General features: G+C 49.5%; 1 long non-coding RNA gene across 1 annotated transcript in view; it reads left to right on the forward strand.

Moving 5' to 3' along the window:
- LOC123805626 overlaps positions 1-12,311 on the forward strand; it is a 14,128-nt gene extending 1,817 nt beyond the window's left edge. Inside the window, exons 2-3 of the long non-coding RNA XR_006783323.1 lie at positions 7,239-7,376; positions 12,204-12,311. This is a non-coding gene — a long non-coding RNA (uncharacterized LOC123805626). The remainder of the gene's footprint in view (positions 1-7,238; positions 7,377-12,203) is intronic.
- The last annotated feature ends 3,907 nt before the right edge of the window (positions 12,312-16,218 follow it).

The following is a 16,218-nucleotide window of genomic DNA, read 5'->3' on the forward strand; positions in this document are numbered from 1 at the left end:
CAATGGGTTCGAAAATACAGGTGTTTCTTCATGAGGAGCTTTGGGCTTTGAGATGTTTCAAAAGTGGTGATGGTCAGCAGGGATGGGATGACAAGTGACTCCTTGCCATCACATCCCTTTATAGATGGTATTCTATAAAGGAAATCCTGTAAAGTAAGTTTTGGGCCCGCAGTGAGACTTTAGATCTGCAGTACGGATGGCAGATAATCACCCCTCCCCTCCTAAGCCACAATCTTTAAGTGCTTGGGAGCGGGTGGCAGGCGGGCTGGCTCTGGTCTCAGGAGGCTGGGGCTCTGGCTCTCACTGTGTACCTCCTCTGCCTCCACCCCAACTCTAGGCAGGTCACTGCCCCTGCCCTGGCCTCAGTGGTTTTGTCTGAAAGCTTCACACTCAGGCTTGTGGGAGACACAAAGACACGTAAGCAGAGCCTGCTTTGTGAATGGAACGGTAGCCTCTAGGATCTGCCATGAGGAAAAGAGAGGGGAGCACAGGCCTGGTGGCTGCTGCCTTCCGAGGGCCCCAACAACACACATTTTAGCTGTCCACAGGCACTAGGGCAGTAAACTGCGCGTGCCTATCACCCAGTCCAGGGTAACAGATAAGGCAGGCTGGGGTGACAGACAGCAAGAGGTAATAATGAGGACAGGCTGACAGAAGGACTTTCCCACACCCAGAGAGCTGCCAGTCTCAGGCAGACAGGGAAATAGAGACGGAAATACCATACCATTACTTAAATCCTAACGTAGATTAACCAAGAATGAAGCTTTTCAGTCTTGGGTCAGAAATGGTGGGTGACCTGGTGTCCTTGGGCTTAGATGGCCACTCTCTGGGCTCAACCCTGGGTGCTAGGCTCAGGCCATGCTAACTGGCCAGTGGACAGAGGGGCATCACTCCCCATCCTACTCATCAATAATTTGTCTTTGCAAGCACCCCCCTACCAGGAATTTGGATGTCTCTGGCTCAGGGGTTTATGACAGCTTCCCAAACATGCCAGCATCAAAGCAGATTCATATCCTGTCTCAAACACTCCCAAGCAGCTGAAAGGATCTGCGCAAGGACCGAAGAGTGAAGGCTGGGAGGGGCCATGGAGAAGGAGCCTGAACAGGAGTCCTAGGCCTCAGCCAACCCTGCTTCCTACCGTCTGGCAGTCAAGGGGCCTGTGGACCTGGATTCAAATCCTGACTATCCCATTTCCTACCTGTGTGACCAAGGGCACGTTTCATGTCCTCTCTGAGCTTCTAGAATAGTAACACCTACTTTTTTGAGAATTATTGCAAAGAGTGGCAGTGTGTCAGTTTCACCCCCAAATAAATAATCAAAAATATAACTGGGGGTGGGAGGGAAGATAGCAGGGAGGAATAAACTATTCCAAAATGGCAAGTTTTCAACAGGAAGTGTTAAGGTAACAACATGTAGGTACGATGGTTAAGATTCTCATGAAAGGTTAAATCAACTGTGGAAAAGGCTGATAAAGTGTGAGCCTGCTGTGCCCCTCAGCCCTGTCCCAGCCACTGGCCCCCTCCACAGGAAGTGGATGGAGGTGCCCCTTGGGCCCCCAGGACAGGGCCCAGGTCTCTCTTTTGTCTGGGTCCCACCGCAGAATGGGCATCACCAAGCAGGAGTCAGAGTGGGCGTGGAAGGCAGGAGTGTGTTCCAGAGGAGAAGGTGCTTAGAAAACTGAGAGGTGGCAAGGGAATGTGAGGAACTATTACCCAGGGTGCTGAGCAAGCACTGGGTCTTACATGTGTGCCTCACAGAGAGAGTAACTGAGTCTCCTGGAGGCACAGGACGCTCCTGAATCACACAGCAGGTCAGAGCCCATATGGGGGCCTCTGGTGCCTCAGGTTTGTGACTATTGGAGTGAGATTGGGGGCTCACTTGGAAAGATTCTCGCCAGACTTTGCACACTGCCCCCTGAAAGCCGGTGGAGCAGGGGCAGGGCAGCTGCCGGAGCCATCCCTGGCCTAGTCCCTAGCATTCCCTTCAACTCCCCCCACTGGGTCCCCATCAGAACTAAAACCTTCAGACTACTGTCCTTCAGCCCCAGCCCCTCACTGCCCAGAGAGAGAAACAAAGGTCCAGTCAGCAGGGACAAAGCAGAGATAAGAATCTAGGGCTCCCAGCTCTTACACTACCCTGGGGGCAACCTTGACACAGTCACCACCCTCTCTTTGCCTCAAGATTCAGCCCCAGGGTTAGTGTCCCAAGCCTTGATTTGCTTCCGGGTACCCCTCCTACTCACCCTCTAGTTGGACGGATGGCTGGCTGCCTCCATCTCCCTCTGGAGATGAGAAGGCCCTCACTGATGTCCCTTCTCCCCCTACCCCCTCCTCTGGGGGAGCCCCTGCCAGTTTGGGTGGAGAAATTTCCAGGTTGCCTAGAGCAACAAGGCAGTATCCTAGGAGGCACTGCTCTAGAAGGTTGGGCAGTGACCTGTGTGATGTCACCAGGAAGTAGCAGAGTGGAGAGCAGTTTCCACGGGCCCCTGGGAAAGGCACAGGGCAGAGCACTCTGAGGCCCCCAGGGCTGGCTTGGCCTTGAGAAGGACACTTCCTTTACAATCTGGTGGCCGGTGGCAATGGGCTCTGTGTCCTAGTCCCTTCCTGAGCCGGATCTAAGTGTTTGCTCAGGGCAGCTGCTGGGCCTCCCTCAGCAAACAGCTCAAACCCTGCCTCAAGACAGCTGCAGGAGCCTGAGGGAGTTACAGAGAGGCACACAGTCAGTCACCCACATCCTCACTCTTCCTGGAGACTCTGTCACAGCCAACATACCCTCCCACCGATGTCCTGTCCCAGTCCCACACAGCCACACACCATCTCAGTCTCTTCCTTAGCCACCCAGCCAAAGGTGGGCGTGCTTGGGCATGGGAGGTCAGCTGGAGCTCTCAGGAAGTAGAGTCACCAGATAAAGCATTGGATGCCTAATGACATTTGATTTTCAGATAAGCAAAGAATCATTTTTAGTATAAGTATGTCCCAAGTATTTGCTAAATCTGGCAGCCTTACATCTGAGGCACTGCCATAGCCACATCACAAAGCCTCGAAGCTCTGCTCAGGTCTCACCAGTCCCCTCATCGTCCTCTGTCGCTTGTGAAGGGAAAAAAAGGGGTTCTTCTGTGGACAGTAAACTCACAGGGTGATCAGATTATATGTCATGGTGCGCAGTCATGCCCAGGCCCATGAATTCTTTAGCGAAAAGTTTTGAGCCAGCCCTGTCCATTGTTCCTGTGCATCTAGGCAAACACGCTTTTGAAATGCCAGACGTAACACCCTGGAAGCGGGTGTTAACCCTCAAGAGAGCACTGGTCTGCTAGCTGTTCTGTAACCCCACCCCGCCTTTCTTTCGCTAGTCTTCCTTATATCCATGCCTACTTTCAAGTGCATAAGAGAAGCTGCAAAACTGTTATTCTCCAGAGCGTTTGAGATCTTGCTCCCCGGCATATGTCATCAGTTTAGCTCAGATAAACTCATAAAAGTTCCCTCTGGGCTTGGAGCATGTGCATGCAACAGCAGTGACTGTGTGCATCCCCAGGGCAGGGGACGTTTCTGACCTTGTTGCCTCGCCTGTCCTGGGGATGAAGAGACAGGCACAGCTGTTGAATGCACCTGCCTGCAAGCAGTCTGCACATCCTCTCTGGAGAGGCACTGGGCCAGAGCAAGAGGCTCCCACACTCATTGGTCCGACCTCCATAGCAACCGCAAGTGGAAGGTCAGGCAGGGACCATTAGGCACCATTTGACAGAGGAGGCGAGTAAGGCCCAGCAAGAAACAACCTCTCCTTGATGTCCCTGCTTGTGGCCCCCGGGGCATGAGGCAGTAGGGGTGTGTGGGAAATCATGTTGTGCCTTTGTGGGTGAAAAGGGGGTTCTATGGAAAGTAACCTCACAGGGTGATTCGATCATAAATTCCTAGTGGGGCGGGTCGTGGTGGGTCATCTCCCCAGAGTCTGTCACTTCTTCAGTAAAAGGATCGTCTTTGCTTTAAGTGAGAGCGTCCATTGTTTCCCTGCATCTAGCTAACACCTCTTGGGAAGGCCTCTCTCTTCAGGCCCCTCCTCCTGAAGCCGACCACTGGCAGGAGAGCACATAATTAACTGTCCTGTATCTCTGTCCCCACCGTGCTTTCTCCCACCTTCCTTCAGTCCTCCTTGCGTTCCTGCCTTAATTTCAAATGCACGAAAGAAACTGCAAATCTATCATTCTCGGAGCATTTGAGATCTTGCGTCCTGGCAATTGTCATTTGTTTTGGCTCAAATAAACTTATAAAAATTCTCTTTGTGTATGTTTGCATGTTTCTTATGCTCACACCTGGGCCACGCTGCATCCCTGGGAAGGTCCAAGCTCCTCAAGTGGGACTCTTGGAGGAGCTTCTCGCTTCAGGAGCAAATGGCCTGGGCCTTGGGGCTTTGGAGGTGGACCCTTCACCCCTCTGACCATCCAAAGGGTGATCCTAAATGCTTCCCTGAGGCTCCTCTTGTCCCAGAAGGTAGAAAATGTCCTGAGCCAGGGTGCTGAGGGCCCAGCCTTAAGACTGAAAAAATAAGAAACCGTAAGAAGGAAGTTGTGTGGGCTGCCAGAAAAGGGGCCTGGTCCCAGGGCTGGAGTCCTGGTCCTGGTAAAAAGGCCAGACAACCTCATCCGGGAGGGCCTGGAGTCAGGCAGATGGCCTGGGAACATCTGACAGGAAACTCAAGGGCTTTTGGAAGGCTGCACTGACCCAGCAGCAGCACTGAGTTCCTGCAGGCGGCAGTGCCCAGCAGATGTCATCAGCAGGGAGACTCAGAGTTGGGGGAGGAAGTGTGGGTGTCCAGCTGGGCTTGGGGCCCTCCCAAAGCAGAAGTCTCCATGGCTCAGCTCTGGGCCTTGCCTACCTTGCACAAGGTCCTGCACCTCTCTAGGCGTCTTTTTCTGTCAGATGGCGATGCTTACGATGCCTCCACACCCCTCCACACCGGGGCAGGTGGGAGGGCTCTGTAATGGGGAAGTCCTACAAGATGGTGGGGTTATTAGTAGACTCCTCCCTCCCCTGAGCCAGGTCGCCCTGCAGGATGGGAGGGCAGCTCCCAGGGCTCTATCCTGCAGGGGCTGGAGGGCAGGGGGTGGGGGGAGGGTGGTAGAGGAGGCAGGACAAATTTGGTGAAATCCCTTCTCTGCAGTCCAGCGTAATCGCTAAGAGCTTGGGCCAGGGAGCTAAATGGTCTGGGCGAGAACCTCTTGCTGTGCGATGCAGAACACTGTACTGATCTCTCTGTGTCTCAGTCTCCCGTTTCTAAAGCGAGTAGACTAGTGGGGATTTACATCATTGCAACGCAACGAAGCGACCTCGTGCACGTGGGTGCTCGGCTCTGTGCTGGGCACGCACCGAGTGCTCCATAAACACCACGGCTGCCGTCAGCTCGAGTCTCCTGAGCCCCCGACCCCCAGGCCTGGCACTGCCGTCAGGTTGTGCCACCACATTAGTCATCTTTAAGCTGCCATTACTTTTCTTGTATCTCCCCATATCCTCTGACATAAGCAGGTTGAGCTTGTCAAGAGAAGACAGAACTTCCAGGCAGACTACCTAAACCTGCCCGCTGGAACCAGATAATCTGAGGACCACAACTAAGAAACCAGACTAAGAAATTTGCTCCAGAACAATCCAAGATGGCACCCGAAACCCCTTCCAAAGGGACCTCTGATGAACTTCCTTCATTAGTACAATAAAAATCCAGGGGTGGAGATCTAACAAAAAACGAGACGTGAGGGGTATGGCTGGGCATGTTCGGTGGGAACAGCACCTGCTCCCTAGGAAGTCCGAGAACTCTCCGCCCCTTTCTGGGAAATCTCTGCCCCTGAGCCCTCCCAACTCCTCCCCAGACCCTTTAAGTCTTAGATTGTCCTAACGCCACAGAATGAGGAAAAGCACAAGATCATTTTTCTCCATTCCTTAGTCAAAAGATACAGTTTCTGATCTGTTTTACTGAACATAGTTCTGTTCTGTCAGCACAAGCGACAATGGGCAGAATGACCACGATTTTGAGTCCCTGAGCTGCAGGGGTTGGTGACAGCCTTCGTGCCCAAGATCTGGCCTCTTTTGACCTGGAAACAGTACCTCCCCCTTCTGACCTGAGGGAAACAAAACAGCATGGGTTCACCTGGTTGAGCATAAAGCAGACGGGGGGCGGGGGGGCGGGCGGGGGGGCGCAGGGGGGCGGGCACTGTGACGTCTTGTGCTCCTCCCTTACCCCCAATTCCAAACAGATGTCAAAAGACCTGGACAGTCCCCTTTGAGAGGTCTTCACTCAGTGGCTCCTTGCATCTCCAGAGCCCCCTCAGTGTCTAACAGCTGGATGCTGGGACAGCAGCAGGACACATGGAGCTCAACCATGCCCGGCTGTGGGCAGGACAGTACTGAGATGTCGGCTCTCCAGGGGCTGGTTCCCAAACAGCTGGTGTAGGGAAGAGTCGACAGGGGCTCTGAGAATGGGACCATGGTCTCTGCTCTGTGTCAGGAATCCTTCTGGAGCCAAATCCACACGGGAGTGGGCCTGGGACAGGCTCTGCTTTTCCATGGGGCATGTGTTGGAAAACTCAGAGCTGGCGAATTAAGAAGATGCAAACGATGACCTGCTGAATGACGGAGCACAAGCCACCCACACTCGGGTGGCAGGATGCTCTCTCAGCATCAGAACTCCTGACTTTGGAGAAGTGAAAACCCCACCGTCCTTTTGATTTGAAGGCAGTTTCAATCCTTTAACACAAAGGAAGTAGTCACAAGATTTATTACTTACAGATCCCAGAAATGAGGGAGCTCAAGAGGGGAAGAAGGGCAGTCCCCTGTCCCAGGTCACGAGGGGGCAGGAGACAAAGAGCTGGGCAGCAACAAGCACCCAGCAGAGGCACTAATTTTTTCACAGGCTCAACTCTGAGTGGTCATTTAAAAATGTGCCTGGAAAAAGCGAGGCAGGAACTTGTGGCAGGATCCTAAGCTCAAGTCCTTATTTAAATGTCCAGATTCTGGGTGTGAACAGGGCTGACACACTGTAAAATGCCTACGCAGCAACCCGAAATGACTGCTTTCTCTTTACGGGGCACTGATGTGCAGGCGCCACCTGCCAACCACTGCCCTCGGCCCCAAGGCCCTGGGTCAGCAGCATTTCCACAGGGCTCCCTGGGGGAGGATGCCTCCTTCAATATCATCTAAATTTAGGGCTTGGGCTCTGTGACTCATTCTTGAATCCGTTTTGCTCCCCTCCTCCAGGATTGTGCTCCCACGGTATTTTCATCCTCTGCTGTCTCAGACTGATTAATAAGGCCCGAGAATCCCACGGCAGCCGCCACACCAAGGAGAGTTCCCCATCCACTCACCCAGGTCAGCTCTGGGCTTCTCTCTGACCAGGTCTGTACTCTGCCACCCCTTACCTTTCCAAACACCCCCCTCTAACCCACCACTCCCCGACCAGAACCCACCAAGGTGGCCACACTGAGGGCTGGCACCAAGCAGGACTGTGGGGGCAGCAGGGAAGGAGAGATGAAATGAAGCCCTACCCCCTCCAAATTAGTTGCCAGGCAGAGTATCACTCCCACCTTACTGTGGGGCCCTTGGTGAGTTCTTGGCTTCTCTGGACTTCTCTTGCCCCCTCTATAAATAAGGGGTTTGAACCAGACCTCCATCATAGAGGCTTTGGAGCACAGTGAAATAGGCACTGAGCCTGACATTCACCTTCAAACGGGGGGTGGGGGGGTGGGAGGGTGGTCAGGGGCAGGATATCTGACCACATTAGAGGCCCGTGTCCCACCTAGGCCCCTCCCCAGCTCCCCCTCTCCTTGTGCTCTCTTCAGGGGACACACAGGCCAAGCCCCTGCCGGCAGCCTTTTTTTGGCTTCTGCCCTGCTGGGAGGAAGGGCTGTGCATGACCCCACAGCCTGAAGCGGCTGGAAAGAGCCCAGGGTCTGGCTCTGGTCTGACTGTCCAGGGTTCTGATATGCAGCTTAACACTGGGCCTCCGGCTGTGGGGGAGGGAATCGTGTTGCATGTGGAGGTGTGAACAGTTTAAACACTCAAGGTGCCTGTTCCCTGCCAGTTTCCCAGTGTCAGAGGGAAAAATAGGGATGTGAGTTTCCCCTTGACTCCCAGAAATATAGACTCCCGGGGCATGAGTGTAGGTATTCGAGAGGTGAGCAGACCTGGGGCTGCAGCATCCCCGCCCCCGCTGGGCTCTGGAAGAGCACTGTCTGCTGCTAGCCTCAGCCCTGTGCCCCCCAGTCACTATGGTGGCTAATGTTTACTGAGTTTGTACCACATGCCCAGTGCTGTTTTATGCACTTTACAAGTCTTAACTTCTTTAATTCATAGTTATACATCAAGGCAGCCCTGGATAAGGTTTCCTACCCACACACACACACACATGCTTCACAGAGAGGGGTAGTGACTCACACCAGGTAACAGCGTGAAGTCACTGGGAAGGCTGGTTAAAAGCTAGATTCGACTACAATCCTGGCTTCTGTCTGCTGTCCCAAGGAAGCTCTTCCCTGAGTATACATTAGAGACTCGATAAATGTTTGATGAAGATGTTTGATACTGCCATTTAATGGAAAGATCTCTATCCTAGTTCGGTTCTACCCCAACTCCTGTGTATCCCTGACAGAGACCTTTCCCCCTTTAGCCTCAGTTTACCCCACTGACAAGTGAAGACTAAGAGAGTTAGATACTGGGTGTAGGGAGGATCTTGGGTTTCCATTTCTACACACCTTTGCCTTTCATGACCTGCCTGAGGAGGCCTATCTGCAACCAGACCTCAGGGTCTCCCAGCCCCTCCCCCTACTATCTCCAGAAACTCTAAGTACACTCCAGAGAGAAACACCTGGGTACAGCCCAGCTCCATCACTTCAGGGACAGAGAAAAGTTCATTTCTCTGGCGGGCAGCTGACCGATCCTGGGGGTGGCACAGTGTGCCCATAGTGCCACCTGGCTTGCTCACCTGACTGGCGGCAGTAGCTTCTACGGTCTCACCTCAGTGTACATTACTTCCTCTCCTCATTGCTCAAGCCAGCCCAGGCATCAACTCAGCTGCTGCCGGCCCTAGCTGGAGCCACCTGAGTGCCCAGTTGCTCCCACATTCAGAAACAGAGCACAGCCCTGGCCGGTGTGGCTCAGGGCTACTTTGCAACTTTGTACAAACCAAAAGGTTGTGGGTTCAACTCCCAGTCAGGGCACATGCCTGGCTTGCAGGTTCAGTCTGGGCATGTGCAGGAGGTAGCCGATCCATGTTTCTCTCTCACATCAGTGTTCCTGTCCCTCTCTCCCTACCTCCCCCTCTCTCTGGAATCAATAGAAGGGAAAAAATTTAAATAAACACAGCCCAATGCCTTCCTATTCCTTTCTACTCAAAGTCTGTTCCCTAAGAACTACCCCCACATATGTCCCACCTGGGCTCCTCTCCTTCCCTTACCTGGGCCACTGTCCTGAGAAGCAAGGTCTGTACAGCTCCAGCTACACTGTTCTCATTCTCCAGGATTCTCTGGATCTTTCTTAGCTTCCTGCCTCTTGGTAGCCATCCCAACAGAGCAGGGCCCTCCTCCATTAGGCCCAGGCTGGGTAGAAGGATTGGAACTAGGGCATCCCTCAGACCTTCAAGAGTACAGCCTGTGTCTCTAAGACTGCATCCGGCAAAATCGCTGGGTGAAGGGAAGGCTCCACAACCGAAGGCAGAAGAGCTGAGCTTAGCCTTTGCTGACAGACTGTTGAGACCTGGGCAAGCTCCTGCCCCTTTTGGGGCCCTCAGTTTTGTAATTTGTAGAATGAGAAAATGGGCCCCTCAATCTACAATCACCTCTCTATAATATTTTGCCTTTATAGACAGCTTGGGAATTAAGTGTCACTCCTGCATCCGATTTGATCTTCCCAGTAACCTCTTTCCATTTACAAATGAGAAAGCTTAGGTCACCAAGGAACCAAAATTACCCAAGGTGACACAGCGAGTGAGAGGCCGAGCCTGGGCTAGAGTCTGTAAACCGTGAACCATATCTGGTCCTTCTAACTCCATGATACTAGGACTCTGGCTGTGGGACTTTCTCTGACCTGTTATCCAACCTGTAACAGGGCTGGCGTGAGATCAAATTAAGAGGGATAACACAGGGGGCCGAGCTTTGCAAACCATAAAATACAGAACAACGGAAGTAAGACATGACCGCTGTGTTACTATTTCTGTTATCTTGGCTAAGGCGCCCCCTAGAGTCCATCCCCATTCGTTCCTCTAGCGCAGGCGCCCTTCGGTGTTTACAGAGGCCGCCAAGTTCTGCATTTGCGCCTGCGCTTCCAGCCCAGGGCCGTTCATTGGCCCTCAAGCTGCGTGCTGTCCCACGCTACCCCGAGTCGTCTAGTGAGCTCCCTGGGGCCCCTATTGGCTCCACTTCGGCTGACCGGTCCCCACAGCCTCGAAGCGGCGGAGATCTGAGGAGTGGCAGGAAGAGGCACAGCGCTGTCACTATACTCCTCTTCCGGGACTCCACCATCGCCGCTTCACTGAACCTCGGGTGCTGATTCTGGCGCCTTCTCCTGACAGACCTGGCCGCCGCAGTGAATTGGAACTGGCTGCTGCAGTGAATTGGAAGCCGATGCGTGGCCACATGGGAGCCTTAGTTCAGGGCTAGAACCTTTCTGGAGTTGAGCTCTGTAAAAACTACATTCCCCAGAAGTCTAAGAGCTAGAGTCGCAGAAGGGTTCAGGGCATGATGGGAGATGGAGTTTGGGGACCTTAAGCAGGGGTGTCAAATTCATTTTCACCGAGGCCACATCAGCCTCCAGGTTGCCTTCAAAGGGCCAAATGTAATTTTAGGTCTGTGTAAATGTAACTACTCCTTAACAGTTAAGGGAGAGCTCGGTGGTGCTGCTGGGTAGAAACAAGGTGCCTGGCAGGATAAGACAAGGTGGAGGGCTGGATTCTGCCTGTCGGCCTTGTGTTTGCCACCTCTGCTATAAGGGTTTGTGCTGGCAGGGAAACCCTTAAAGCTGTTGAACGATGTGCTTTGCTCTTGCTTGAGCTTGTGTGTTTGAGGTACGCATGAGTTACACAGTAGCTATCATAGGAGGAGAGTAGCATTGTTAGGGCTGTTTATAAAGAATACTACTAACTACCTATATGGACCTCCCACAGGTTTGCCACCACCACAACTCCTTGGAGACACCACTCAAGGGGTATCACGGTTGCCTGGGACTCCAATTTCTTCTGTTGAATAGAACTTTTTGTGGTGATCAAAATGTCCTAAGTCTGCACCGTCTAATGCGGTAGCAACTAATCTGTGACTGCTGAACCCTTGACATTGGCTAAGTGCCAAGGAGTTATAAAAATTTTTTATTTAATTGATTTTATCCTTAAAATAATTTAAATTTAACAAATCACTTTTAATTAAATTTTAATAGCCATTGGGTTATTTAATAGCCATTTGGCTTATTTAATAGCCAAATAATTAAAATTTTAATTACATTTTAATACCCCATTGGACAGCAGCACAGTATACTAGACCTCCTAGCAGCATTGAGCACTAACAGTCATCTTTCTGCTCTGTGAGACCTACACTTCAGTTTTCTTCCTGCTCACTCACTGCTCTTGCTCTTTGCAGCCCTCTTCCACTGTTTGCCCTTTTTCATTTGTCCCCTTCCTGAGTCCCCCCACCCAGAGCCATGGAGCTGGCAAGCTGGTGCCATACCTGAGACTCCATCAACCTGGCTAACATTGTTTGACCCATCTTGGAGATCCCCAGAGATTCTGCTCCACTCAAATTACAGGCCAACCCAAGCCGATTTTCCATATGAGTGGCTGGTCTTGGTTCATACTACATAACTTCCTAAATCCTCTCAAACAAGCAACAGCTGGCCCCAGGGAGCCTCAGGCCCAGCACTAGCATCAACTGGTCTAGAGTCATAGCTTGGCTTTGCCTGGGAATCTCCAAGCCCAGCACAAGTAGTGGCCATCTCAGATGGCTTTATAGCTCAGGCAGGGCAGCCTAAGGCAAAACACAGGTGGGGGCTGACCTTGGCCTGTACCACCTGGAAAACCCCAGGGCCAGCATACCCAGGGGACAGCTTCAGGCTATGTCAGAGCACCACCACCCTGCCCCTGAATAGCTGATTCTCCACGGAGGGTGGAGGTTGGTGGTCAGTGGTCATAGCAAGTCCTTGCAGCTGACTGGCCTGGGTAAATCCCTCTCACTGATCTGCCAACAGCAACCAAGGCTCAACTACAAGATGAATTGTACTCAGCCACACAAACAGTGCACCTGGAGTACCCAACTTGGATGATAGGGAAGACTGTGCCACTGGACCCTACAGGACACCTACTACATTAGGCCACACTATCAAGACACCGAGTCAAAGCAACTCTTCCTAATACATAGAAACAAACACGGGGAGGCTGACAAAATGAGGAGACAAAGAAACATAGCCCAGATGAAAGAACAGATCAAAACTCCAGAAAAAGAACTAAATAAAATGGATATAAGCAATCTATCAGATGCTGAGTTCCAAACACTGGTTATAAGGATATTCAAGGAACTCAGTGAGGAATTCAACAGCATAAGAAAGATTCACCCAGAAATGAAGGATGCACTAATTAAAATAGAGAACAATATACAGTAGAGTGGATGAAGCCCAGAATCAAATCCATGATTTGGGACATAAGAAAGCAAAAAACAACCACACCGAACAACAAGAATAAAAAGAAATGAGGATAAAGCAGCCTCTGGGAAAACTGCAAGTGTAGCAATATTCCCACCATAGGGGTGCCAGAAGGAGAAGATAAATAGCAAGATATTGGAAATGTATCTGAAAAAGGAATGAAAGAAAACTTTCCTAATTTGGTGAAGGAAATAGGCATTTAAGTCTAGGAAGCACAGAGGGTCCCAAAAAAGATGGATGCAAAGAGGCCCACTCCAAGACACACAATTAAATGCCAAAACAAGACATTATAATTAAAATGCCAAAGGTTAAAGATAAAGAGAGAATCTTAAAAGCAGCAAGAGTAAAGGAGTTAGTTGCCTGCAGGGGAGTTCCCATAAAACTGCCAGCTGATTTCTCAAAAGAAACTCTTCAGGCTAGAAGAAATTGGCAAGAAATGTTCAAAGTCATGAAAAGCAGGGACCTACAACAAAGACTGCTCTACCCAGCAAAGCTATCATTTAGAATCAAATGGCAGATAAAGAGCTTCCCAGACAAGAAAAAACTAAAGGAGTTCATCATCACCAAACCATTATTATATGAAATGTTAAAGGGACTTGTTTAATATAAAGAAGAAGATCAAAACTATGAACTGTAAAATGTCAGTAAACATATCTATCAAAAATTGAATATAAAAACAAACTAAGCAAACAAGAAAAACAGTAGAATCATGAATATCGAGAATGTTTTGATGGTTGCCAGATGGGAAGGGGGTGTGGGAGAATGGGTGAAGAGGCAAGGGAATTAGAAGTACAAATAAATAGTTACTTAATAGCCATGGGGATGTAAAGTACAACATAGGAAATGGAGTAGCCAAAGAACTTCTACACATGACTCATGGACATGAACGATGGTGGGGGGTTTGCCTGAGGGAGTGGGTGGTACAGGGTGGAGTGGGCCAAAGGGGGATAAATCAGGACAACTGTAATAGCATAATCAATAAAATGTAATTTTTGCCCTGGCTCGTGTAGCTCAATGGATTGAGTGCTGGCCTGTGAACTGAAGGGTCACTGGTTCGATTCCCAGTTGGGGCACATGCCTGGGTTGCAGGCCAGGTCCCCGGGTAGGAGCATGCGAGAAGCAACTGACTGATGTATGTCTGACACCTTGATGTTTTTTCCCTCTCTTTCTCCCTCCCTCCCTCTCACTAAAAATAAATAAATAAAATCTTTAAAAAATAAAATATAATATAATTTTAAAAAACCTGTAAATTTACCTCAAGATAATTGTCACCAAATACTTGCATTTATCCAATCAAAATCGATACACAGCCTCCCCTGGTTGAGGATTGAACCTGCAACCTTGGTGTGAGACAATGCTCTAACCAGCTGAGCTGCCCAACCAGGGCCCTAGGTCATGAGTTGGAAACAGAAAATAAACCTGTTGGATTTGGAGAAGTGTTATACAGTATTTCAGACATACACACGTGTTCCCAATGTTAGGACATGCAGATCTGGCATCTTTGTATTTCATGGAATTCCAGCTTGTGGATGGACCTTGACTTATGTAACTGTTTGTCCTGTACACACTGGAGTGCAATTGTCGGCTTCAAGGTTGTGCGTGTTGGTCAGCGGGGAGGGAGGGAGAAAGGGAGGTGGGAGAGAGAGAGACGGCCAAAGTGCCCTCCTAAAAAGTTAGATTGACAGCCCCACCAGTGAGAATGATGGATTTCATCTCCCCATACCCTGACCAACTCTGAAGGGTATTCGATTTCTTAATTTTGCCAATCTGATGAATGTGAAAACGTGACCTTTCAGTCATACTTTAACTTACACCTCACTAGTAGTGCATAGTTGTATTTTTTGTGGACTGTTTTCATTTTCTGAGAAAAGTTATTGCCCATTTTTACACTGGGTTTTCTGTTCTTCAGTTGATTTGTGGGAGTTCTTCATGCCTTCTGGATTTTACTAATTAGCTATACAGTAGTCCCCCCTTACCCAAGGGGATACATTGCAAGAACCCCATTGATTGCCTGAAACTGGGGATGGTACTGAGTTCAAAATATACTATGTTTTTCTCTATACACAGACACCTATGATAAAGTTTACTGCTTCTCTTTGGCATATCCAAACTGCCACCATTGCCACTTTTGTATCTGGGGGCCACTATTGAGTAAAATAGAAGTTACTTGAGCACAAGCACTGTGATACCTTGACGGCTGATCTGATAACCAAGATGGCCACCAAATGTCACATGGGCAGGGGGCACATAGGGCACGGATGCCCTGGACAAAGGGTGACTCACATACTGGTGGGAAAGAGTGGGAAGGCACGAGATTTCATCATGCCATGCAGAGGCTATGTAATTTAAAACTTATGAATTCTTTATTCCTGAAAGTTTTTAAAACATCCTCACCCAAGGACATGCCCATGGGTTCTAGAGAGAGGGGAAGGGAGGGAGAAAGAGAGAGGGAGAGAGAGAGAGGGAGAGAAACATGGATTGTTGCCTCTTACACGCACCCTGACTAGGGATCAAACCTGAAACCTAGGTATGTGCCCTGACTGGGAATCGAACCATGACCCTTTGGTTTACAGGACGATGCTCCAGCTGACTAAGCCACGCCATCCAGGGCTGGGAGTTTCTATTTAATATTTTCAAGTAACTGAAGGTACAGAGAGCAAAATTGGGGATGGGTGACTACAGTATATGTTGCAAGTATTTTCTCTTCATCTATTGTCTCCCTTTTTACTTAGTATGTAGCATCTTTTGCTTTTTTTGAGTGAGATTTTTTTTGTTGTTGTGGTTATTGTGGTAGTAAAACATATATAACATGAAAATTGCCATTTTAACCATTTTAAGTGTGCAATTCAGTGGCATTAATTACATTCACAATGTTTATGTAACCACCACTGCTATTTCAAAAGTCTTACATCAGCCCAAACAGAAATTCTGTAAATATTAAGCAATTACTTCTCATTTCTCCCTCCTCTCAGTCCCTGGTAACCTTAATCTACTTTCTGTTTCCATGAACTTGCCTGTTCTATATGTTTCATAAAGTGGAATCATACAATATTTGTCTTACCATCTGACTTATTTCACACAGCATATGTTTTCAAGGCTCACATATATTGCAGCCACGTATCAAAATTTTATTCCTTTTTGTGGCTGAATAATGTACCACATTTTGTTTATCTCTTCATGTGTTGGTGGACATTTGAGTTGTCTCCATCTTTGACTCTGTGAATAATGTTACGATGAACATGGATGCAAATACAGACATCTGTTCGAGTCCCTGCTTTCAGTCCTTGTGGGTATACACCTAGGAGTAGAATTGCTGGGTTATATATACAGGGTCTGGTGCAAATAACATGCTTTTTTTTTAAATTAAAGAATCTTTTATTACAAAATCATAAGCATGTAATTCTGAAACATAGCAATATCACACTCAAGCACACCATATGAAATTTTAGGGGAAATCGTCAAAATGCTGTCCATTTGATGCAAGACATTCATGTACCCTACCAACCACACTCAAGCAGGAGTTCATCCTACATTTAGCATTTTGAGAAACCATCAAACTGTTCTC

The sequence above is a fragment of the Phyllostomus hastatus genome, unplaced genomic scaffold (assembly GCF_019186645.2).
Source record: "Phyllostomus hastatus isolate PE091 unplaced genomic scaffold, TTU_PhHast_1.1 phas_scaffold_317, whole genome shotgun sequence".
NCBI classification, from domain to species: Eukaryota; Metazoa; Chordata; class Mammalia; order Chiroptera; family Phyllostomidae; genus Phyllostomus; species Phyllostomus hastatus.